Genomic DNA, 26,657 nt, shown 5'->3' on the forward strand with positions numbered 1-26,657 from the left:
ACAAACAAAGATATCTGAGGAACTAAAAATGGAGCAGATAGTGCTAAGAATCACACAATTTCAAGACTACGAACATCAATTGTTGGTGCTCATGACATATGATCTTTGTTCAATAATCAAGTCAGTATAATACTGGAAGAATTTCATCCAATGCATATCAACATTCTAGACGGAAGAAATAATAAAATTGGATAGCTCAAAGTTTCTCCATAGATATGTAGGTAAATAAGCTTATAAAATTTATTTCAATAGTCATGTAAAAAAAAACTTTCTTTCAAGTTTTCTTTCACAAAATGACTAATGTAGCAATGTTTTACATGGTTGCATATGCATAACCTTTGTCAGATTGCTTACCCTCTCAGGGAGGTAGGAGGGGAGACGTGGAAGGTTAGAATTTGGAACTCAAAACTTAAAAAAAAAACAGATGTTAAAATTGTTTATGTAGTTGGGGAAACAGTAAAATATTATTTTAAAAAATAATTACTGCTCTTGTTGTTGTGTTCATCCTTTGTCACTGAAGAAGACTGTGCCATTGGAGAAATGATGACATGACTTGCACTTGACTTTTTGAGTGAGGGAGGGCTGTGCAGGTCACCAGCCTCACTTTTTCCTTCTGAGCCATCTGGATCCAGTGACCCAGTCATCAGGATGACTGAAGATGGCCCAGGATGCAAATATATACAGTGTTGAAAAACAAGATAGTTTGGGGAAAGGAACCCTAGAAGTTGGGACAGGGTGGGAGAATCAAGAAGTTTGCTGCAGAACATGGTGCTTGAACTACACCCTAACAGAAGGGAGGACTCTATGCCATATTCCTGAAACATGCAATAGCCAGAGACAGCAGTTGGAGTGTCTCATGGGAGGAACAAAGAAAAAGTCAGTTTGGTTGAATCACAGAGTATGGGGCGGAAAGTAATGTCAAATCAGGCTGGAAAGGGTTTCAGGCTTGGTTGTGAATGGCTTTAAAAGCTACACAAAACTATTTATATTTTATCCCAGAGGAAATAAGAACTACATGGTTAGATCAACACTTAAGGAAAATAACTTTGGCAGCCATACATAGGGTAGACAAGAATGGGAAGAGACTAGGGGGTATTCAGACTCAAAGTCCTTCTGTACACTAGGTTGTAGCTCCATAGTAAAATTTTTGGCAACATATACCCAAGAACTATTGAGGTTTAGAATCTGCAAAAGGAGAGGAATTATACATGCTGATGACATTATGTTCCATCAAAGTATTTGATTTGAGGGAGGGATGAAAGCAGTAGCATATGCAAATTGCTTTGCAAACATCAAAATGCTACGTAAATTATTATGATAGCTACCAAATGTCTCTGAGGGTTACGATTATTTCACTGATGTGTTCCTCTATTACTTTTACTTCTCTGTGTTAGCCAGTTCTTGTTTTTACATAATTAGCACTTGTATAAAATACTTGAAAGCAGACGCTATGTTCTTTTCTACATTACTACTAAATGACCTACATTTAGAATGGATGCAGCCTGCATCACATCAGCATATGGTCATGCTCCTTCGTTGGTACATTTTTTGGCTGTTTCTTACTCTAAAGATATTGTCATTATTTCCCTACTGTTCCTAAATACAGATGATGAGATGCTCAGTGTTTCAAAACTAGAACCTTTTACAATTCTTTTTTAACTTAATGGTTGTCAATTACTTAAAAAAACAAATTTTCAGCAGAACTTCACATACCTAAATTGTGGCATTGCATCTGCTATGCAGACTGAGAAACAGATGACAGGACAAACTTGTTAGGGTAATTAGTTCATTTAAAGTAATGAATAAGCTCCCAAGAAGCTCCTTTAAGAGTAAAATATAGTAATATGTAACTAAAAATCAGTGGCATCATGCTCTCTTTTTTTCTGTTATAAGTTTTCTTTTTCCTCTGTTGAATGTCAACTGGAAAACTGTAGCTAGCTGATTGTGACAATCTCCATAAGGTTTCTGGTGCTGGAAATAATTCTGTTTATTGAGGGTCCCCTACATTTTATTCTCCATTTCCATTTTAATCTATGCAAATTTATGTCACAGTAAAAGGGGGAAAAATCTGATTGACATAACCAATGCATTCATTTTTCACATCCTAAGTCAGGTGCAAAATTGAAGTCTTCTTCATTATCTTTTTACTTTACTGATTAAATAAAAGAAGGGAGGAAGACAGTTTCCCAACAAAATAATTGATGTAAATATACTCTAAGCATGGAAATTTGGCTCTTATACATAACATAAAATCCCTATCTTAGTTATTAGCTCTTTGTGATATATTTCTCTTCCCTGCTCCTGAACAGTGTGAGAGCTAAACAAGTCAGATCCGTCATATTTGTACTGTGCGGCAAATATTCAATACCCCTATTAAAGACTCAAAGAGTAGCATATCAAAAGGGAATTAGGTGGATTGTTTTTAACTGGAAAGGAATTATTCATGTTTTGGCTTGAAATGATAACATTTTGCCTCTAGTTAATAAGAAGATGCTTAATCAAAAGGGATCTTTTGTATTGCCCATGTCTGGACAAGAATTAAAAAGGGTTTTAAGGGTCTAGAAAACAAACAAAATCTTCCATTTTAATTATTTTTATGTGTATGAGAACAGCAGCTACTCATTAGATCATTCCATGTAAAGAAATACCCTTTCCATTTTTTTCTCCTTTACACAAATTCTGAGGTTATAAATGACCATATTCATCATGTTCATTAAAAATCAGCTGATCCAATGTCTCAAACATTGTATGGCCCGAAATGGAGAGTTAATAATGCTTGATGGCTTGATCTGTCACACAAGATGCCACAATATTAACCAAAACTTGCATCTCGTATAATCGTATAAGAGGAAAATGTTTCAGCTAAACAAAACCAGGACAGAATAGATGGGACAGGGCTGGGGTGAAGAAAGAGGAATAATTTTAAATACATTAAAACCAACTTAGAAAGAGTTCATATGACTTTTGTTTAGTACAAAATTAGAAATAAATGGTATAACTTTATGTAGCTGAGACATTACAGAATACAGAACCATCTTCATTTGTAACTTTCCACCCTCAACCCAGTAAGACTGACAGAGCGGAAAGAGCCTTGGACTTGGAGTCAGAGGACCAGGTTTCAAGTTTCAAATCTGTCATTTTACTGTCTGTCTGACCTTGGGCAAGTCGCTTAACTTTTTTAGCCCTCAGTTTCCTCATCTGTAAAATGGGGGTGTTTAGCCAGAAGATCTCTGAGGTCCCTTCCAGCCCTAAATGCCAGAGTCTATAATGCCAAATTTTGAAATATACTGAAAATCATTTTAAAAAAATATTTCCTTAACAACATAATATAATTTGGACCAGTAATTTAGATAGGGTTTTTATGCCTTTAATCTGATTTAATGAGATTTTACTAGGTATACTTAAATCACAAGGGAAGAGAAGAAAGGGAATCAACATTTATTACTAAAGCTTTTTATAAATGCTATTTCATCTGATGCTCAAAATAACTCCTGGAATTTTTTGGTATTTTCATCCCTATTTTATAACTGAGGACACTCACGTAAAAAGAGGTCAAATGATTGATACAGGGTCACGTAGGTGGTAAGTGTCTGAGGCTAAATTTGAAGTCATCCTTCTGATTCTAGGCTTGGCCAAGGCGCTGTCCAGTGTACCACCTAGATGCCTCTAAGTGCACGTCACAAATTCAGATGAATCATGTCTGTTACTAACATTCAAAATACATTTTTATTTTCAGCTACACAGCATAAAAACTTTCCGGAAGAAATCATTCCTCAATGGGCCAGATTTTTGGTAGAGATAGGTCCTGCCAGAGGTCAGTGAGTACCAAGCAATCTATCAGTGCACCTCGGTTCTAATCTCACCTGCAACACTAAACTGCTATATGTCCTTATACAAATTATAAACTCCTAATCAGAAGTGCATCTGACGTGGTAATTTCACAGATAATAGGACACAAATAAAAGGAAGTTGAAGTTTTTTCAACTTTCAGCTGACTCTCATGAGTTTATTTTCAGCTATGTATATACATATGGTCTACTCTTGCTTAGCAAAGTTAACAGAGACATAGAGTTGTTGAATCACCTGTTTCTAATTTAGGGCAGCATTATCTGACCGTTTTCCAATACTTACCTTCTTATTTGTTTTCATTAGATTAATAATAAAATTAGTTGGTACTTTTGACCCTTAGCTTCTGGGTGCTATGGGAAGGTACTGCTAGCATGCCAAATGAGTCAAAAGGGTGAATGTGGAATCTCAAATTCTGCACAGATAAATCATACATGGACAAAGCAAAAGCTGATCCAAAACTGTATGCCCAAAAACATTATCATACCATTAAATTGTAATATTATGTATTTCAGTGCTTGCTTGGATAAACAATATTATTTCTCCAATAGCCTCACTGAATTTCAGAGTTAAAGAGTAGAGGTCATATATTTGCTGTTATTGTTATTCATATTTTTCCACTTGATAATATGAAGTACTTTTAAGGTTTAGAAAGTACTTTTTATACAATATTCATTTGACCTGGTGATCAACCTTAACAAACTGGTAGGACAGAATTCACTACCTAGGATAGAATTCCTACCTGGGGTCCTATGATCAGCATTTTCAACTTTCTATGCTAAGAACAAAATAACATGAGACCAACTTCTCATATGGGCCTAATCTTTAAAAACTACTTAAAGTACACACCGCAACTTGGAAATACTGTATTCTGGGAAAGTTTACTATTTTGTATCTTTAATTTGTATACTTAGCAAGCATATTTTAAGGAGAAAGATTTTTTTTAATAGACTCTATCCCATGTTACCTGTTTTCTCATTGACGGAGATCTCTTTAAACACTACAGTAGAACTGCACAGTCTAAGACCTGGGGAAAAAAGCACTAGTCCATTTAGTTAAGACCCTTTTATTCTGAAGACCTCTGAGACATGCTATATTTTCTCAAACCCTGTAGTAATTCCAGGATTTGTGAAAAGGTAAATCATAGATAAAATAGTACCTAAATTTAAAGTGCTTTAAAAGTAACTAAAAAAATTTAGATTGCTGACAAAAAAAGCCAATTGCCTTCATTTACCCTATTCCTAAACCAGTTTGCAACACTTGCAATACGTTCATTTTACAAAGGAGGAAACTGAGGTAGAAATATTAGGTGACTAGTCCAAGGTTTCACGATAAGTAACTGAGGTAGGATTTGAACTTGGGTCTTTCTAACTCCAAGTTCAACATTCTATCAACTAGAGTTGCCTAAGTCAAGAAGATAAAGGATGAATAGGTTGCAACTGGTGCCATTAGAAGAAAGATGGGATGATAGATTCATTGAGACATTGAAGTACTCACTTTGGAATTCACCTTGGACCTATAAATCTACCAACAAAAAGAATTATCTTTTCCGATTTCTGTTATTGAGGAGTATTACTGCCCCAAATTTCATCCTACAGCTTTGGCTAAAGCTATAAACACACAGTCTCCCTTTCAGCCAATTCACTTCAAATGAATTCAACAAACATTAGAATACTTGTGCTATAGTGGGAAAAGCAATAGATTTAGAATCAGAAGACCTGGGTTCAAATCCTGGCTTGGTTAGTCCAGTGTGAGACCTTTGGGGCACCGTTTTATTTTTCCAGACTTTAGTTTGACCATCTGTAAAGGGAGATGGTTACACTATGGTCTCCTTCCAGGTCACAATCAAGAGTCCTAAGATCAATATCATAGTAGAAGTTCTATTTTTTTTATTATACTTTCACCTAAGTACAGTAATTAAAAAAACCTTACTCTGATCCTCCTTAATTCTGGTGCTTTCCCTCTTTTGAATCTTTCCAATTTATCTCATATATAATCTTGTTTTTACATAGTTGTTTGCATGTAGTCTCCCCATTACACTGTGAGCTCCTTGAGAGAAAGGCTTTTTGCCTTAGCATAGTGACTTTTTGGCTTAGCATAGTGACTTGCACTAAGTAGGCATTTAATAAATGTTTATTAACTGACTGTGTTCAAGGCTTTATACCTTATAGTCTTTCACTTTCATTTTATTCCATGTGAGTAGCCTGGCATCAGAGAAGTTTCAGATCTGTTTCTATAATAGTCTCAAAATGTTGTAGCAAGAGGTACATGTCTTCTGTAATTTCTTGTGACTCATGTCTCTTATACAGTGTCAGCTAAGAATAAGAAAGATGTGGCATTGATTGTGGAGGAACTACAGGAAGATAACTTCTTATACAACTCTGCAATTAAGGAAATGTTCTCTCTGGTTCCTTAGTCTTTCATATTCTAACAGGATTTAGACTATAAAATGGTAATGGAATGTTGGTGTGTGAAAATTAGAGGTAGGCATCAACAGGAAAGGAGAGAAGTAAACTCTTCACAATACCTTCCTCTACTTTGGATGTAGAAAGAGAAGATCCTTTGAAAGAATTATTTGGCCAAGCAGAGAGAGAAAAACGTTTATCATTACCATCATCATCATTGCCCCTAGCCTGCCCAGAGATGGTGGAAATTGTCCACCATACTGGCACATGGTCTGCCTTTCCCTTAACCTTAAGGTTCCCTCAACCTTAACTCTTTCTGTCCAGATATTATCAGGGTCTCCCCTTCCCAACAGTGTATCCTAAGAATCCCTAGGTTTTGCCATCTGACTTGCCAGCAGACTCCTCTGCATATGTTGCCTCCCTCTTTGAGATCAGGCATTGTCACACTTTTTACTTACATTCCCTGCACTTAGCACATAGTATTCATTAATATCCTCCCATTTCATTCCAAAAATTCCAACAGCAATTACGTTTTAACTTCTCATTCCCTCTCTCAAACACTATAGACTCCCACTTGAAAAAATTGGCTAAATGTACATTCACTCACAAAATAGTATGTACTTAGTATCATAGGATTTAAGGATTAGATGGAAATAAAGAGATTGAGCAAATTAATGCATTCACTTACATATATACATTCATGTATGCAAAATAGTAGGCAAAAGGGAAGATGTGAATGTATTGGTCATGTCTGTTAAAAATCAATGGTCATTTGCTTTAAAGTTTTCTTTCTTTCTCATCATGATTTCAGGAACATTTGTCAATTGTGAGTTTACATTTCATGGATGTAGGAGAGGGTAAGTAACAATCTTACATCATCCCCAATTCGTATAGGCTGGGATAAGGACTTCTAACAATGCATTTATTTCCAAAAGCTCCTGATATGGTACAATGGCAGATGTCTTCTATTTGGATTCAGGGAATATTAGTTTCAAATTCCACCTAGGACACTTATGTCAACCAAGTAAGAGCTCCCTCAGGTGAGAATGATCACAGTCAGTCTATAACTTAGAAGTTTAGAGGGTTACCTGAGACAGAGAAACTAAGACCCTGTTTTGTTCAACACAGTCATATAAGTATGTCTAATAAGTATTCCTATGTCTAACAAGTATTCCTACATGAATGATATCACATTCTTGAAATTTAACTTATTACAAAGGAAGTACAGTACAACAACAAAAAGGAAAAAAAACCATAGATTATTGCAAGACAAAATTTGACCTGCTACCTCCCGCTGATTTGCTTACGGTAACAAATTTCAAAAACCTCAAAATCTATTAGCTATACTCACATAATGTAAAATTCTTCAAAATTATTACTAGAAATCTCCTTGCCAGAATGACAGATAAGTTCAGTAGCTATAAGTAAAGGTGTTGCAGTGATGGAGTTGATGACTCCAAATTAGGTTTGTAAAAATAGGCACCAAATTGTAAGAAAAAAACAACTCAAGCTTCCTAGCCTCATAGCTGAGGGTTCTAGGTGTCTGCAATTTTATTAGTAGCTTGTCATTCTAAAATTAAAATGCTTCTGTAAAAATGTATTTCCCCCTGGCAGATGCCTCTTAATGACATCCAGTCCTTCTGCATGTCTTATAGTGCAGCTAAAGAATAGTCACTCTTTAAAATGGGCAGATTAATGGAGGAGGTAGGCCTGCCAGCTGGATTAGAGAGGATGGTTTTGGCTCCAATCCGACACATTTCTCTCTTCCACAAAAGCACTGATGCATCTGTAACTGGCAAAGGCCATACTCATTTCTTTTTCTGAGCTGTAGGAGAGACCCTGTGAGACTTTCAACTGCTGTTCCTTGTAGAGTGTAGGTAGGCACTGGGACTATATAAAGCCCAGGGAAGCAGTGTGATTAAGCATTGGTAGGTGCACTGATAATATTTTCCCCACGAGGTCACAAAAAGCAACAAATATGGCATATGTTCACTCCTACTGTGCATTGGCATAAAAGGCAGCATGTTATATTATTTTGTTATTCTCCTTCACCCCAACATAAAGACTCAGACACACACTCTAATTCCATTTAACAAACATTTTATTAAACACTTGCTTTGTGCCAATACCGTACCAGGCACAAGATATTCTATCAGGAATAGGGAGAAATAAATTTATAGAAAATTTACACAAATCTTTATCTATAGGCAAGTAGTTAAAGGTAAGAGTTAACAGTTTTCAAAAGAAAGGCAAATTAATCACAACAATGTAAAAAATGTTTATAAGAATAACCAAAGAAATGGAAATTAAAATAACTATCAAGTATCATGGCATCTATGAAACTGACAAAAAACTGACAAATTCATTGTTGGAGGAAATACGGGAAGACAGGTATACTAATTCATGTTTGAATGATGAATTGATTCCAACGTTTCTTTAAGCTCCTCTGTGTTTTCTATGTGGCCTTAACTCTGGATAATGTCTGTCCTTTGTCATTATATTTATTCATCAATCTAAAGATGGAAACTTCCTTACTTATAAATGTAGGATTTAGGATTTAAAATGTCAGGTATCCTATTCCCTAGTTCAGGTGCATTCTTGCTCCTTATCTGAGATGAAATGAATAGTAAGATTATGAAATAAATGAAGGATCAAATAAAAGAAAGGATGAAAGAAGAGAGGAGCCCTGGCACTGAGCCCAGAGCACAAACTTCTTAAAAGGGAGATCAGTGAGAGTTTTTAAAAAATGCGTAAGACATAAGGAAGAAAGCATTTATGAGAAGACTGGAGTCTTAGAAGAGAAAGCTTTGAAGGCAAAGTGGGAAGCTATATGACGTACTTTATATGGGGGACAGAAGTTCTAGGATTCATCTATTCCTAGGTATCTCAAGAACCTATTCTCTGATCATCAGAAGGGTATTCTGAAATGTACTGTCATACTGATGGTGGCCCCAGACTATTTTGCTCCCAAAATTAATTTTCAGTGGTATAAAAAGTCTGCTAAGTACAATTTGTGAATCACATTGAGATTTTCTGGGACAAAATTCATCATATAAATATAAAATAATAGAGTAGTGTTATTTCTTAATGAAACAGTATAGTATAGAATGCCTACTGGTTTTTTACCTTGAAACCATTCAGGTAATGCAGTACAGTTTTTGAAAAGGTTTACATAATATACTCTAGTTTCTAATACTTTCTTCATAACAAAAATGGACTTTAGTTCTCTTATTCTTTCATTCTTTTTAAAATTTTCCTTTCATTCATTCCATAATTCAGATTTATTTCTGTGCCACAGTGACTAACTTCTTGGGCTATATCATTATTGCTTTTTGTGCACGATACTTAACTTTAAAAGGCAAGGCAGGCTCACCAATGCTGAAAGAAAGCCAATTTCCCTATCTTGAAATAAAATGGGTTGTAAGTTAGTTTTTACCTGTTATATGCATGGAGACAACAGGTGGTTTGACCATACGCAAAGTAAGCCAAAGGAATGATACAAGATCTCACTGGCTTAAAATATAAAGCAGGATACTGTAGAATGCCATGAAGACAGCTACTGTGTAGTTGAACAAAATGCAGTGCAAGTTAGTTATGGAATATGATTGTGCACAAAGAAATGTTCAAAGAAATATGCGAGGATTTATACAAATTGATACCTAGAAATATTGATATAATTGAAAAAAACACTATAAGGAACTTTAAAAGAAATGTTACTATCAAATATATAATGAAATATTGACAGAGAGGTGAGTGACTAGGAGCAGAATGCCATATGCATCATCAGATACAGCTAATACGTTACAGTTGTTTTTGTTTGCTAAAAGATTCAATTCTAAAGGTGGGGAGATGAGAGGGCAAAGTATGCCTGGAAATAACTATTATTAAAACAAAAGATATCAAACTATTTTATTAATTTTTAAATAGCCTATTTTCATGGTATATTTAGAGAGTACCTTTAATACCCCAAGAGAACAAAAATAAAAGACCTACAAAGTAAAAAAAGTCATTGATCCCTGTTTCTTCTATCTGCGAACAGGACAGGAAACATTAAAGCCATCCTCAAAAATGCTGTATAGTATTGTTTATTAGGTGCCATTCTGTCCCCTTTTCAGTCAGTTTCCTCCTAGCATTGCTAGTACCTAACCCCCAGGTGCTCAATGCCCACCTACTACACAGATTCACCACTGTCGTTGGTATACCACCAGAATGGGAAGGACCTTATAGTCCTCACATTTCCTTCACAAATGGCAGATTAGTACAGTGGAAAGAGCCTAATCATTCCTCTCACCTGTGTGCTGGTACCCCCAGGATGTGGGAATTTCTTGTGATTATTGCACTGACACCAAGGTGTAAACATTATGAAACTGAACAATGTAAGTATTTGTGAAGGGGCACCACTCTAAATTACTGAAGAAATCTGAATTAAAGAGTAATTGTAAAGAAATATAGTTTAATTATTTTCAAGAGCATATAATAACTCAAAGACATAGGATGGTATAAGTGGACAGACTGATGTATTTAGAATATCTAGGTCAATAAAGTTTCCATACTTTCCTATGGAAATTATGAAAATGACTAGAGACAATATTTTTAATTAAAACATCAATCATTTATGTGTAAGTGGATGCTTCTAAAACACTCTAGGGTACCTAAAAGTGTGTTCTCAAGTATTTAAATAGAGATCCTTGAATCAATATTACATTAGTCATTTGGTCTATAAATAAAGCCCTGGCTTAATCAAAGATCAGTCCAACCTACTCTTATCTAAATTAAGTCCAACACAGATGTTAGCATAAATAGCAGATGTAGCAAAGAATAATTTTTTTTAAAATGTGGTTCCACTGAACCTAGAGTAAGGAAACATAGATTTGAATCACTGCCTCTTATCAGTAATGCAATCTTAGCCAACTTACTTCAACTCTGCTTTGCAACTTTGGTTTTTCATCCATAAAATCATACTTATGCTACTTACTCTATGTTTGTTGTGAAGAAAGTGTTCTATAAACTTTAAAGTTATGCACTGATATTACCTTAGCAATATTCTTTGTGAACCGTGATATTCTGGAGTGAACATTCTCTCCATGAATGCAGATTATAACTGTTCTACACTTTGTTACCCTGCCCAACTCTCCTAAGTTAAGGAACTATCTGAAATATGAGAAACCTCCTTCTTTAAAAAAATATAATTCGATAGGGATACAGGATATACAAATACCCACAAAAATATATAATTTTATTTAAATTAACCATGATAAAATAAAATACTTATATTCATTAACATGCAATAAACCTTAAAATTTTCTGTCTTTAAAATTATTTTTATACATTATATATTTTTCTTTTGCTACATTTCCTTGTTTTGTATAATTTAGCATTGAATTCACAAGAGCATGACACGTATTCTTTAATTCTTCATCATGAAACTACACAATCCATTAGATATTAATCATAATGCTAAGTCCATTCCCCTTCCCCAGATTAACCTTGATTGAACACATACATTTCAGTGATGTTGAAATGAGAGGAGTTCTCAGGTCATTAAACCATGTTAGTCCCCATCTCTTGGATGAATTTCTTAGCTTTTTGTGATATATAATGTGGTATAAAATTTTGTTACATTGTTGCATCTCCATCTGGGAATTTTCCTAACTCCAAAATAATTCTACTTCTCAGAATATCCACATATTTATTAGAGTCCATGATTCCTTCAATGAAGACAAGACTTCAAGGTGACCTGGAAAAATATTCTTACAAAATTTCTTTGGGTGGATGCTTTGCATTATCCTGAATATTCCCATATCATACAGATTGACATAGATTTCTTCTGAAAATAGTTTTTTGTATGGTTTTGAATGAGGAAAAAGAATCCATCAGTAAAAATTATCCGTTTTCAATTTTAATTGCTCCAGTCTTTTTGTATTATGTAGAACAAGAAATTTTCTTCTTCATAGCAATGGTTAGCAGTTTTTTTTACTTACCTTTTCACTGTTTTCCAACTTCAAGAAGTCTATGGGACACTGTGTGTCAATAACAATCATGTGAGTTGTAAGTTTCTATGAAACATCTTTGTTTGCAAAGGATTAATTAAGCTGTTTCTCAATGACAGTTTCTCAGTTCTTAGCACTACTTTTTTTTAACCACCCTTCACTTTGGACTTCAGTGCAAATGACCGTTTTTCACTGTAGATTTGAATGATCATGAAAAACTTCACTACACTAATACAACAGTCTCCCTAACAGTCATTTATTTGTGCTTTTTCAAAGCTACAACTTTGGCACATTTTGTGGAAGTAATAACAATTCTTTAAAACTACAGAATTGAAAGCACAACCGAAGAAAGCAATGAAACACACATATGGCATGAAATCTAGTCATTTGTTAACAGGCAACTAACAACATGTGGAAAAACTAGCTCCTTCTTTCATCTGGTCAGTTAGATGGTCTGAATGAGCCTAGTATGAGTAGTAGAACATATACATATTCATCCATTGCTGTCACAAAATGAAACTATCAAAATCACTGCTTGTCCTAAATAAATCACATATTGCTTCCATCTCTAGATAGACAGACAGATTCTGATGATTTTCTATGACATAAAAAATCATATGAAGAGAAAAGAAAATGAGAGCACCAAATCATGTGGGATACTATCAAAGGGGAAATGGGCTACAGAAAAACATCCTGACAGTTACCTTAAAGAATCACATAGAAAAATGTAATTTGGTTATACAGACCTAGGATGAAAGGTCTTTGAAATAGATCAACTTGTGCATACCAGAAATAACTACTTATCCAACCTATAAATAATGGTGAAAATGTATGTGTTCTTACCCCACTATCAAACAGATAAAAGTTCAACCTAATCAGGCAGTGTTACTTGCTACCTTTGTGACCTTAAGAATTGGTTTCACCTCTCTGAGGCACAGTTTCATACCCATGAAATTATATTGCATTGGTTTCTATAAACTCTTACAATTTTAAGTACCATGATACACTATCAGCCCTTGATACATAAAATAATCACAAGCCAGACAAAACCTCCTATGTGTAGATGAAAAGATGCAAATACACAATATGTATATAATTTTCATGGTTCTGTTTTCTTCATTTTATGTCATTCCACATTCCATATTTCTTCAGATTCTGCTTTAATGATGTTATACTAATCCAACATATTGCCAAAACACAAGTTGTTCAGCTATTCCAAAGTGTTCATATTAATGTTGCTCACAATTCTTTTTAATTACAAATAACAACATGATAAATATCACCATAGAGATTTATTTTTATTTAATAACCTTCTCAAGGTAGAATAACCACAATGGGTTTATGGAATCAAAAAATTTTTTCATTAATATGACTCATCATGTGTTACCAAATTGATCCAAAAATATTAAGTTAATCTGCAATTCCATGAGCAGTATGCCTACTTAACCTGCAATATCAAAAGCACTGAGTTCAGTTACATTTTATTTTAGGTGTATTGCAAATCTATTTTAATTTTGTTTCCATGACTGCTAATCAGTATGAACATATTGTTTTAAAAAATAATTCTTAGTAATTTGTTTCCTCTTTTTAAAAATCAACTATTTGCATCCCATCATCACAACCATTGGAGATTCGTATTGGCTTTTGGAATTTGACAGTTTTTCTTTATGGATTCTGTATGTCAGGCTCTTATAGTAAAGGTTTTTCCTTCCCTTAATTAGAATCATAATTTTGATTAAAATCTTGGGTTTAATTATAGATGTAAAAATTAGAAGAGGTCACTAATTCAAACATAAGTTGCTTTTCTTTTTCATTTCATGTAGTTGTGGGACATTTTGTTAGCTTTTGTTGTATAGGTTGCTTTTACTTTTATAAAATGAGATTAAAGGTACTTGGGAAACAGAACACAACTATCTCAAATTACAATTATTACCAAAAGACTATGGGAAGATGCTTGTTAGAGATAAGCAAACTACATCATTTTAGTAATTGTACCAATTTTAGTGAAATCTACCAGGGCAAATTGGCATTTTCTCTATAATTTATGGTTATAGAGGCTAAGTGACTTGCACAAGATCACACAGTTATTAAGCAGCTAAGGCTGGATTTCAACTCAAGTCTTCCTGATTTCAGGCTTAGCACAATTATTAAGACCCAGGTCCTTCATAAATCCTTGTCCCCATATGCTTTACTATGCATGAGATACATCTCTTTGGAGGACAACCTTTCTGGCAGCATTTTGTGCCACTAAATCATTTTTTTAAAAACTAATCAACAAATAAGCGAAGTAAGATTTTGCGTTTTCTATACCTTTCAGTTAATTGTGTGACTGCAAAGATGAGGTCTGCTATAGAATATCTTTTGTAAATGTCTGGCTATTCTGTTGCAATGCCTTCATCAAAGAGGCCCTCAATATACCCCTGCATCATTCTCATAACCATTTTGTAGAGATGCAAAAGCAAATATTAGGTCAAATAGTTGCATTACATGAAGTGCTTTGACAATATTAAAGGATGATGTAAATGTCTGCTTTTCCCCTTATTTTCTCAGGCTTAGTTCTTCAGTAGTTGTAACATCAATGGTTCTCCTGGTTTAGTGAACTCCTGATAAGAAAACACCTGCCACTACACAGATTGTCAATTACTTTGCAGCATGCAGCCTTAGAAGTTTTCCTGGAGCATAGCAAAGCTAATTGATTAATAGCTATGTGTCAAAGCAGGAATTGAAACTTTTTTAATGCTAAACTGGCTCTATATATTAAAACTAAAATGATGACAGGTATGAAGATAACAAAACAATGTGAATTTTTTCTAAACACTTGCAATCTACTTTTCCCCGTCAGAAATCTTGAGAGTCTTCCTTTCCATACCCTCAAAATTCCATGATGTCCAGCATAGATTTCCTATGTGTTTACTGTGTCTAATGTAATTCCTTTTCCAATAATTGTTTTCCTTAGTGGCATATCTATTTCCTCACAGATTATATATGTGATGCAAAAATCTAAATGCGACAGCTCTGTCATTGATGGTGAAAAGTTATTTTCTAAATCTTTACAGATCTTATCCATTTTTCACTTCTTAATCTTTCATTTTCATTCTAAAATGCTATTTTGATGATCTAACTTATCAGGGTCTTTCATAAAACCAATTATGTGCTTCACATTTCTCTTATTTCTCCCTATTTTCTAAGGTATGTAATCATAACTTTCACAATTCACTTATGTGAGATACTCCACTATAATGATAAAACTTTTTACAGATTTTCCCACATCTTTAGAGTGTTCATTTACGAAAAGTAAATCATTTTTTAAAATTATGAAGGGACTCTTTTACCTAAAGTTGATAGATATGTTTTCAAATTCTCTCCATTGATGATCTGTGGCAATTTTCATGTCACACCTAACAAATAACATTAAAGGCTATATAATATTGTTATTTTCATGTTTTACCTAATAAATATTAGTATAGGCTAAATAATATTATTTTCGTGCTATGTCTAATAAATATTATAGGGTAGATAATGTTATTATTGACTTCATACTATACCTCCTAAATATTATTACAGGCTAGATAATAAAATCATTTATTTTAATCTTCATAAACAAATTAACATCCCAAGGATATGGGAAAATCTGTAAAAGGTTTCATAATTACAATGGAGTGTTTTCTATATGTGGTATGATCTCTGTCCTCAAGGGCTTATGATATTCAGTCATAGAGTATATGTTACATATAAAGGTAAGTATAAAAAAACAAAAAAAGATAAAAATAATAATTTAAAGTGTCGGAATAAGGGAGCTTAATTTTTGTTTGTGTTGTCTATCACATGTTAATAGGCCAGTGGTTGGAGAAACGAAAGATTATGTTGACCGGATTTACCCAATTCTAATATATGAGTTAGTTGAAAAACTTTTAGAAAAAAATGCCTTTTTACTTTAGATATAGTATAAGAAAAATAAATTATACAATAATATTATGTTCACAAATACATAAAGGATAGTCAGCTGGCCTCTTAGGAAAACTTAAAGTTAAGTTCCAGTTCTAATATGAACTAGTTGTGTGACTCTGTTTAAGTCATTTGATTCCAGGCAACTTTCTAGGATTATTTATTGCAGAAAAGATGCCAACATATATTGAAAGGGAATTTACTCTTCCAGGAATTCCTTACATCTATGAAATCAGAGGTCTAAATTTCTATCTTCAAACAAACCTATATTTGTGTATATGTGCTTGCCACAATGTCATCTGCATACATTTGTGTTTTTTGGTTGACGATGACTAATCTTAACACCAAGATTTCATCTTTTACTTCTTTTCAGATGGACTATAAAATCTCAAAATAGAACCATGTCCTCCTGCCCAAGGTCCTACTTAATGTTTCCAAATGACTTGGATATGTCATCACTTCAAAAACCTCAAATCAGAAAGTGAATTCAGGACCCTCTCAAAAAGAAAAAAGGCTCCTTGTGTAAACTTTCCAATTTCTGTTAATGGTACAACCATATTTCTAATTCCTCAGGGTTAAAAATAATAATAACATCAAAATCTTCTTAGAGTACTCCCTGATCCATATTCAACTATCAATCCATGGTTCAGGAGAATGATATATGATCAAATAATTAATAATGTAATAATGCCTTCCTTTCATCACTTACATATGGTCAACAGTCAGTAATGATTCATGAAATTAATGATATCTTCCATTAATAATATCCCTTCTTTTCTATTCCCTTTATGACCACCTTGGTCAACATAACATCAAAACAATTGGTCAATTCATTGAAAACACCTAATAATTAACTGAAGCCAATATTTGTTTAGGCAAGGAGAATTTTAGTCCTCATTACCTCACAACTATATTATCAAATTGTATCTTTTTTTGTTTGATCCACGTATTTTTAATTTTAATAAATAGAGCGTATTCATAACTTGGGTTTTTGAATCACAGATATAACTGTGGGAAAGATCCCAAGTCCAAATAGTTAACAAAAGTAATTTATTAATGCTGGAGTAAATGCATGCTCTTTATGCATATTACATAACTTATAGAAATCAAACACAAAGAGTCTATAATATAACTCACACAGCTCCCTTCAGTCTAAGATCACAGAAAGAGGATTCTCACTGAAAACCATGCAACTGATATGTATTCCTATTGTCCTTAAAACATAATCAGAACTTAGCCATTTCTGCATGAACTAAGTTACTTCTTGACAATTTAAGCCCAGAAATATTCTCCCAGAGTTAACACTTAGGCTGACAGCATTCTACACAAAGGTTATTGTTATTCCACTGGAAAACACAGGACAGTATCAGAGCATCAAAAAGGAGGAATACTGATAGTGTTTCTTCAATTATAGACATTTTTATTGCTCATCAATAGAGCAGATGGACTGGATCCCTCTTTGTCAGAGGCTTAGTCCAAAAATTGCCTGTTGGCATTAGTACCAAACAAAGCCCCATGAGCTTCTGACATCATCTGTTGGACTATAGTATCCAGTCTACTTTCTGGGGTATTAGAAACTTTTATTTTATGATTCTTATTATAGATCACAACACCTCTAGCTGCTTCCTCTGCCAGGTATGCCTCCTGATCAACTTGGACATCAGCATCATTTTTGTCACAATCTTGTACAAAGAGATTGTTTTTTGCACTGTAGAGTTGACTATAGAGGGAGAGCCTCTTTCTTAAAATGGACAATCATTCATGACTCTAGCAATTGGTATAAACCCTGGAGGATGTGGCCCTCTAAATTCTCAAGTGCAGCCCTTTGACTGAATCCAATCTTCACAAAACAATTCTTTTTTATTAAGGGGATTTGTTCTGTGATTTAGCACTTGAGGACCTAGAGGACCACATGTGACCTTGAGGCCACAGGTTCCCCATCCCTATACCAGATCATCCAAAAGCACCTGATATCTGGTTGTATTTTTCACCACTGTGAAGAGTCTCTGCTTCATTTAATAAATTTGAAATAAGGTCATCTCTGGCTCAAAAGATTTTCAGTCTTGCCTGCTTGCTTACAGTGAACACCTGAATTTTCCTCTGCTACATAATTTGTTTCTCCTTCTTTTCATAATACTCCATTATTTTCAGTCTCTGTTTGCAAAAGAAGACATTTCTCAATGTTGAACTACTCTTCTGCTTTTATGCCTGTTTCTTCAGTCTTCTCATTTGTTTCCTGTTCAATGAAAGCCATCATGTGTTTGATCTGCTTTTGGACGTCAGTGTCACAAAGGGCCATGGTGACAGCAGCAACTCCTACATGGAGCTGGCAGCCTCCAAATACGGCAGAACGGCAGAAGAGAAAGCAGCCTGTCAAATTGTATCTTAATCACACTTTCTGCCTCCAGTTTCTCCACCTACAACTTATCCTGTACATGACCATCATTACATAAGAATGCTTTTATTATCAATACATACAATAACAGAAGTGTATCTTGCTTCAGATAATATACATGTTGCTGAAGATTTTTGTACAGAGTATTTCAAGTACAATATTCTAATTGTTTTTACAAATAAGAAATTTCTAAATTTTACTACATTGAATCCCTTTGTAAAGCAAAGGATCATTTTGAAAAGTCAATTATTGTAACTTAATTTTTCTTTTTCCTTTTTGGGGGGGAGAGGAGAATAAGCCTAGATTTCTATAGCTTTGTAACTGGTTGAAGAAGAGAGAAAACTGTACCTTCAGTGATCCTTTGAAAATTAACGAATGGCAAATGTCATGATAGAATGAATTTCAAATATCTGGAAAACTGACTAGATCATTTCATTTTCTTCTCTCCCTCCAACCCACCTGCATACGGGTCAACTTGATTAATCTTCCTAAAATACCCTCTCATTATCTCTTTCCATTTCTGACATTTTTGTGGCTCCCAATTACTGATTAGGGCAGGTAGGTGACACAATGAATAGTGTCCAACCTGGAGTCAGGAAGTCGGGGGTTCAAATCCAGGTTTAGACATGTATTGACTGTGTGACCCTGAACAAGTCACTTAACCCTGTTTGTCAAACCTTTATAGTATCTTTGCCAAGAAAGCCTCCCCCCAAAAAAAGGTTAACCCCTGAGTCTAACAGGATTAAAAAAGGATTTGACAACAATAATTACCAAAAGAATAAAATCTGAACTCCTTATCAAGGGTATAAGGCCCTTCACACTCAGGTCCCAACCTACTTTGTCAGCCTTTTATCTCTCTCTAGTAATAGTCTAGTTAAATTCTCTCTAGTTTGCCTGGCCTATTCATTTCTCAAACATTCTTTGCTTAGTCCAGACTGTTAAGTGTTGTTCGGGTGATTTTCTCAGCCTAAAATATTCATATTTAAATCTTTCCCATATTGTAGAATACAGTTTAAATCCTTTCCCCTCTCTCCATTAAACCTTGCATGACTACCCTAATTCACAATAATCTCTCCCTCTTAGTAACTCCTATGCAATAGAATTGCAGAATCTTAGAACTGCAAGGGACCTCAGAAGTCATGTATTCCATCTGATATCTAAATATCTGCCACAGGCATCTCAAAATCAGTATGTCCAAAATGGAATCATTATTTATTCTTCAAACCTCTGCATTGCTGTAGAGGATACCAGAACCCTTTCAGTAACCTATATTTGCAATCTTAAACCCATTGCCAACTCAACCCTCCTTTCATCCTTTACATCCAATCATTTGCCACTTATTGTGGAGGTAAGACATATCTCTCACATCTGTACCTTTCTTTACCTCTTTGACCACTACCCTAGTGCAGGCCCTCATCACCTTGAACTACAATAGTAAGTTCTTAATTAGTCTCCCTGCTTCTTGTCTTTCCCCTCTCCAATCCATCCTCCACACACAAACATAAATTAATTTACATGAATTAAAATGGTGCATAATATTCTATCCACACATCTGCCAAAGCAATCCTCTCAAAGCATAAGTCTTTCAGTCTAAGAATACCTAATACTACTTAGAATCTCAGTGGAGAAGGCACTGTTTCAAACCTCAGTTCAAAACCTTACTGATACTTGATACCCACATGATCTTTGGAAAGTCACTCCACCTTTCGTGATTCTCAGTTTTCTCATTTGTAAAATTAAACAGCTAAATTTGATTGTCTTTAAAGTCTGTTTGAAAGCTTAATCTACGTTTCTAAAATTTGTACCATTCATTTGGCACTTAATGATATGCTCTCTAGTCACCTACACAGGGCAGATGAAAGGTTTGGATTACTTTGATCTCTAAATTCCTTTCCAGCTCTTAATTCCTGTGAAAAAAATTGAGAAAAAGAAAATAGAATTTCTTGAAGAGGTTAATGAACAATATGTGGATGCATATTAAGTGTTTAGTAAATACTTGCTGTATGAATGAATACCTAGATATTACTCAGTTCTGTCTACATTCAGTATCTTTCCTTGGGTGGATAAAACTTATAAATGGTTTTCCTCTGCAGTCTCATGTTCTTCGTCTACATCTACTATTTCTTTATAATTTACTTTGCTTGGTTCCAGAACTGGATTCCTCAAATATTATGAATGCATTAAACTTTTGTAAATCAATTTACATTTAAATGAACCAGAGGAGCTCACTGTTTAAAAGATTCCCCTTGAAAGGAATAGGTTCCTTGTAATATTAATCATCAGACCTGAATTTACCTATCTTATAAATCTGAGTTTTCCTATATTGAATATTCTTCAAGTCATGCACATCTGTATAATTGCACAGTCCAAAACACTACAGCTTTAGTTTTTGATTATTCATTTACCTGTAATGTGTTCAAGTCTAATGTGTCCAAAACAGAGCTCATTATTTTCCCCTCTAAACCTTCTATTTTTGAGGGTACCACCATTCTTCCAGTCACTAAGGTTCAAAACTCAGGAGCAATCCTCAACTTTTCACCTTTATTCACCTTCCATCCCAATATCCAAATTAAGTTTCTTGATTCACCTACTCATCATTTCTCCTATCTGTCCCTTCTTTTTAATCCCATTCCAATCATGCTAGTGTAGATCATCATTGCCTCTAACTTGGACTGCTGAAACAGCTCCTAACTTGATCTCCCTGCACCCAATATCTATTCTTTTCAAGTCATATTTCACACAGATATCAAATGTATATTCTTAAGATTCATGTCAATTCATGGTATTCCCCTTCTCAAGAAGCTTTAGGGTCTCCCCATTGTTTTCTGGATAAAATTTTTAAAAGGCCCAATTTGTTTTTAAATACCCTTAACAATCTGGCAGCATTTTTTCTCTCCAGACTAACTACATATTAATCCCTTTCTCTGTACTCTGTACTTCAGTTAAATTGACCTGTTTGCTTCTTGTGGTGCAGGACACTCCCTATCCAATCACTACTGTACCTTTAAATGGGTACAGTAGTAAATATTGCATGCTAATAAAGTTTTTTGTTTTTTGTTTTTTAAACCTGGTAGCCTCTTGGAACCCACAGCTCCCTTTAAGGCTCAGCTTCAAGTATATTTCTTTCAAGAAGCCCTATCCGATTTCCCTGGTTGTTATGCCCCACCTCCTCCATCACTGTCTATTTATCTATGATTTTATTGCATCTACATTTTATTTATTTTAACTCTGTGAATTATCTGTGAGTCTTTTTGCATCTCCCCCACCTTCTCCTTTGTAGAATGTGAGCTCCTTGAGGTCACTGTTATTTCACCAGTATCACAAAGCTTAGCACACAGTGGACAATTAGGAAATGACTGTTGATTTACTGATGTGGTCAGTATTCATTCCACAGATAATTATTTAATATGTAATTTACTGTTTTCAATGTTCTATCGAATTCAGGGTGTGAGTTAGCAAATGGAATTTTCAGACTGAAGTTTTTCCTTCCATTCTGACCCATACATTGGCAACATATGCCTTTATATCATTTGAAAGGCTGCCTACATTCTGAAAATAACTTACAGACACCATTTTAACTAACTGCTTATCAGATCCTCAGTAAAATTTGCAAGTTTTTATATTAAAAAATAAGAGACTAACATTTATATAAATAGTATACTGACTTTTTTCACTAGGTAAAAGAGGTCATTCTTCACCTCATTTCTTACCTAGACTTAATCACTGAATGGGTGTTGCCATAGAAAAAGTGAGACCTGAGAAAGACTTTAGTTTAAAGAGGCCATGGTTTCCCACTGCATCTGGGGACATATCCAGTCATTCAAATCTATATCCTGCCACTGGAACCAGATGGCTTTGGATAAGAAAGTGAGGCTGGTGGCTTTGCATAGCCCTCCTTCTCTAAAATCCAATTCACCTTCCTGATGCCATGGTCCTCTTGGAGAATGAAGGACGAACAACAATAAAAATACTGAAATACTGCAATAAGAGAAATAATGAGTTGGGGAAATAACACAAGAGAAATTTTCATCATCCCATCCCAAGTTTTTTTCATTTTTTTTCAGTGATCCTTGAGGGTGGGCTTTTGTATTTGTATCCCCAGCACAGTACCTGAGTCACAGTACTCCTTTAATAAATGCCTGTTGATTGCTGTTGAAGACTTTTATTATACACTTGGGTTGTGTGAGGGGAACTGCTCATTTCTTAGGGGCAGAGATGCTGAACAAACACCAGTCCCTATCCCCACAAAAAATGGCAAGTTCAGTCAATTCAATGAAACCATCCAATAACTGAGGCCAATGGATTTAAAATGTTGGGGGGAGGGGAATCATGCAGGTTGTTGAAGTGACTTGACTAAGCCAACTGATTTGAATTCACCAAAGCAGTAATTTCTAACACAATGTAAAAGAAAATATTAGTAAATCAAAAGGAAGCCCCAGTTTCAAAAAAGCATCACATAATCCCAGAGCTGGAAAACATCAAAGGAGATCTCCTAATGTAAATAAAAATATTCTTTATACTTTTGCTGCTAGGAGGCCATCAAGCCTGTGCATAAAGCCCCTCAAGTGACAGGGAATCTTGAATTCACTTCCTCAAGTAGCTCATTCTAACTTTTGGACATTCTGTCAACTTAATCCCTGTGTCACCTTGCAGGAACTTGTCTAGACCTGTTTTTCTCATTTGAAATCAGAGAGGCTTCTACTAGGGGCCTTTTCAGCTGTACCTCTATGATCCTATGATCCTAATTGTCAGGAGGTTTTCTTTACACTGAAGAAAAAATCTGCCTTTCTGCAGCTTCTACCAATTATTCCTACTGCTGCTCTCTGGGACCAAGTGGAATTAGCCTAGTATAAAACATATCTGACTTCAGACACTACATTCATCATCTCTTAAATCTACTTTGAGGTTCCTTCTCTTCAGTGTCAATTTCAACATCTGATTTTTTTTCCATTGAGGTTTTTAACCCCTAAGATTAAAATCTTCTAGTCAGAGACTTACTTAATTTTTGGAAAACACATTTCATTACCATTGAAAAGCCCCGTACAGAGCTGGTCTGACAAAATGAAGCTAAAGTGTCAAATTCCCTCTGGCCTCTTCATAGAGCACTAAAAGACCTGAAGTAATAGCCAGACAAAATAACTTAACAATGCTAACACTGCCAGCTTACCAGATAACAAATGCAAGAGCTGCAGTATGACATGAAACATTTATAAAAGGGATGAAAAGAATAACTTTAAGACTGCTATTAGCTAGTAACAATTTACATTTTTTTAAAAAAATCACAATGTTGAATGTTCATTTCTTAAGAAGTTCAGAAGGCATTTATTAACTCACTGACAAAGATTTCTCTCCCTTTTCATTTAAGAAATATTTTGCTTCCTTTGTTTAGGAAGAAATCAGTATGAACTGATTATGAAGAGGTTTTAGTTAAAAATTTATTATAGGAAAGAAGCAAATGCCATAAGAAACCTTAACTTACTACTTGCTTTGACTTTAAGTGAATGAATAGACTTTCTTAAGAATTATCAAGAAGTCAGAAGTTTAAAGCTCTTATTAACAATTATAAAAGATAGTCTAACATACATCAAAATTTCAATAGCATGACTCTTTTAGAGTGTAGAAAAGAAATGGAAACAAAGTAGGTGCCCAGTGATTAGAGAGTGGCTGAAAAAATATGATTGTGTGTGAATGGGAAAGTGTATATTGTGGTTAGAAAGGACAAACATAAGAAATTCAGAAAAGCATGGGAAAATTTATATGAACCAACTGAAAAAAGAAACAAGCAGAATCTAGAGAACACACAGCAATGTAAATCATTTAAAAAGTTGAACTTTGAGTAAATGAAAAAAATGTCCAAGAAGAAAGAAAATGAAATTTAATTAACCCCTTACAGCATAAAGCTGGAGGATAGCTAAGAGAGAATATTATATACCTGACCATATATATTAGATGTTTTTACTTAATTATTTTTATTTATCATGAGGAGATGGCAGTATAATGACTGTAACATAAAGTCAATAGTTACCCACAAAATGTATTCAAAGTAATTAAAGTTACTTCCTTTTGTTCAGCATGTGGTAAAGTTATAAAGCTATGATACATATACCAGAATATAATATACATCAAATAAACTTTCAAAAGAACAACAGATCAATATAAGCCAGTATTAGTGATAGATGTCACAATAATCAGTCAACATTCTGTGGTTTCTTTGTCAAACTTTGGCAGCATTGTATTAAGGGCTATTGAGCATATACCCTCATATAAATGTGTCAAGTATGATTCTTCTATTCTAATTCTTAGAAAACATTTTTCTGCTAATATTGAACCAAAATCTACCTCTCCACCACTTCTACCCATTTTTACTACTTCTACTTTCTGAGACCAAACAGAAAAACATAATATGAACATGAAGACTACTTTATTGCATTAAGAAATTATGAATATGAAAAATTCAGAGAAGCCTGGGAAGATTTATAGTAATGGATGCAAAGAGAAATAAGAAGGACCAAGAAAAATAACATAATGATGATAGTAACATAAATCATGAAAAGGAAGTTGTCTCTGAATACCAAAAGCTTGATGAATTTTGTGTCCCAGAGATAAAAGGAGAGTTCAAAGTAATCTTAGAGCTTATGCCACCTAATTCCCTCATTTTACAGATAGCTAAAATGAGGCTAGAAAAAGTTAAGCAACCTACCGAAGTGTATAAAAGTGTATAAAAGTATTAAGTAGCAGAGCCAGAATTCTAACCCAAGTCCTTAGACTCCAAAATCTAAGCTTATTTCACTGAATCAAAGCTGTTTATAGACAATAACCATAATTAAAGAGTTGATATTGCTTTTGGTGTGGTTCAGTCATTTTTCAGTTATTCATTCTTCATGACCTCACCTGGGGTTTTCTTCACAAAGATACTGGAATGGTTTGCCATTTCCATTTCCACCTCATTTTACAGATAAGGAAACGGAGACAAACAGGATTAAATGACTTGCCCAGGATCACACAACAAGTAAGTGTGTTAGGTCATATTTGAGCTCAGAAAGTCTTCCTGAATCCAGGCCCAGTATCTAGCTGCCCTGATTATATGATATTCCTACTGTGCCAGAATATGGTAGTTAAAACACATGTGAAAAACTGTTCTAAATTTTTGATCCCACATTTTAGGAAAGAACCCAGAAAAGCCAGAAAGTAACCAGAGTTGGTTAACCAGGAGAGAAAACCAGAGAAGACACTATATAATGATCATATGAGGGAAGCAGAGATATTTAGCCTGGAAAAGAAAAGACTACAGGGGAGTATAGCTCTTTTTAAAGGATTTTCAAAAGAAAGAGGAATGTTCTCCTTGGCCTTAGAGAACCAAAGTGGGAATAATAGCTAGAAGTTGTAGAAGAAAATCCACTATGAAGGAGAACTTCCTAAGATTAGGGCCACCCCAAATTAGAATGAATTCCTTAAAAAAACATGTCTTTCTTGACTAGAGGCTTTTGAGTGCAGTCTCATTAGCCACAGTTGTAGAAAGGATTTTTTATGAGGTGTGGTTGGACTAGATAGCCTCTATGTTAATTACTACAACACATTTACATAGAACTATAAAGTTTACAAAGTGCTTTGCATATATTGTCTCATTGGAGCCTCTGAAATGCTCTGGGAAGTAAGTGCTATTATTCTCCACATTTTAACAAAATGCCTTCTGATTATGTCTATCAAAACATGGTCAATTAATCCGGCATTACACATTTAACACTTACTAGTCACTTAACCCAAATGCCTTTCCTTTACCCCTCAAAAAAAAATGGTCAATTTTAGCTAGAGATTGAATCTCACTGAGAAGTAACGGTCTCACTTTAACAGAATTCCAAAAGACAAAGATAATCAGGGTGGCAAAGTAGATAGAGCGCTGGGCTTGGAATCAGAAAGGTTCATGTTCATGAGTCCAAATCCAGCCTCAGACAGTTACTAACTGTATGACCCTAAGTAAGTCACCCAACCCTTTTCTCCTCAGTTTCCTCATGTATAAAATGAGCTGGAGGAGGGAATGGCAAGTCACTCCTGAATCTCCACCAAGAAAACCCCAAA

At 34.6% G+C, this 26,657-nt stretch overlaps 1 pseudogene; it reads right to left on the reverse strand.

Annotated features, from left to right (window-relative positions):
• Nucleotides 1-388: 388 nt before the first annotated feature.
• Nucleotides 389-26,657, reverse strand: LOC140505448 (V-type proton ATPase subunit E 1-like; annotated as a pseudogene).

This window comes from Notamacropus eugenii, chromosome 1, assembly GCF_028372415.1.
Source record: "Notamacropus eugenii isolate mMacEug1 chromosome 1, mMacEug1.pri_v2, whole genome shotgun sequence".
Classification (NCBI taxonomy): Eukaryota; Metazoa; Chordata; class Mammalia; order Diprotodontia; family Macropodidae; genus Notamacropus; species Notamacropus eugenii.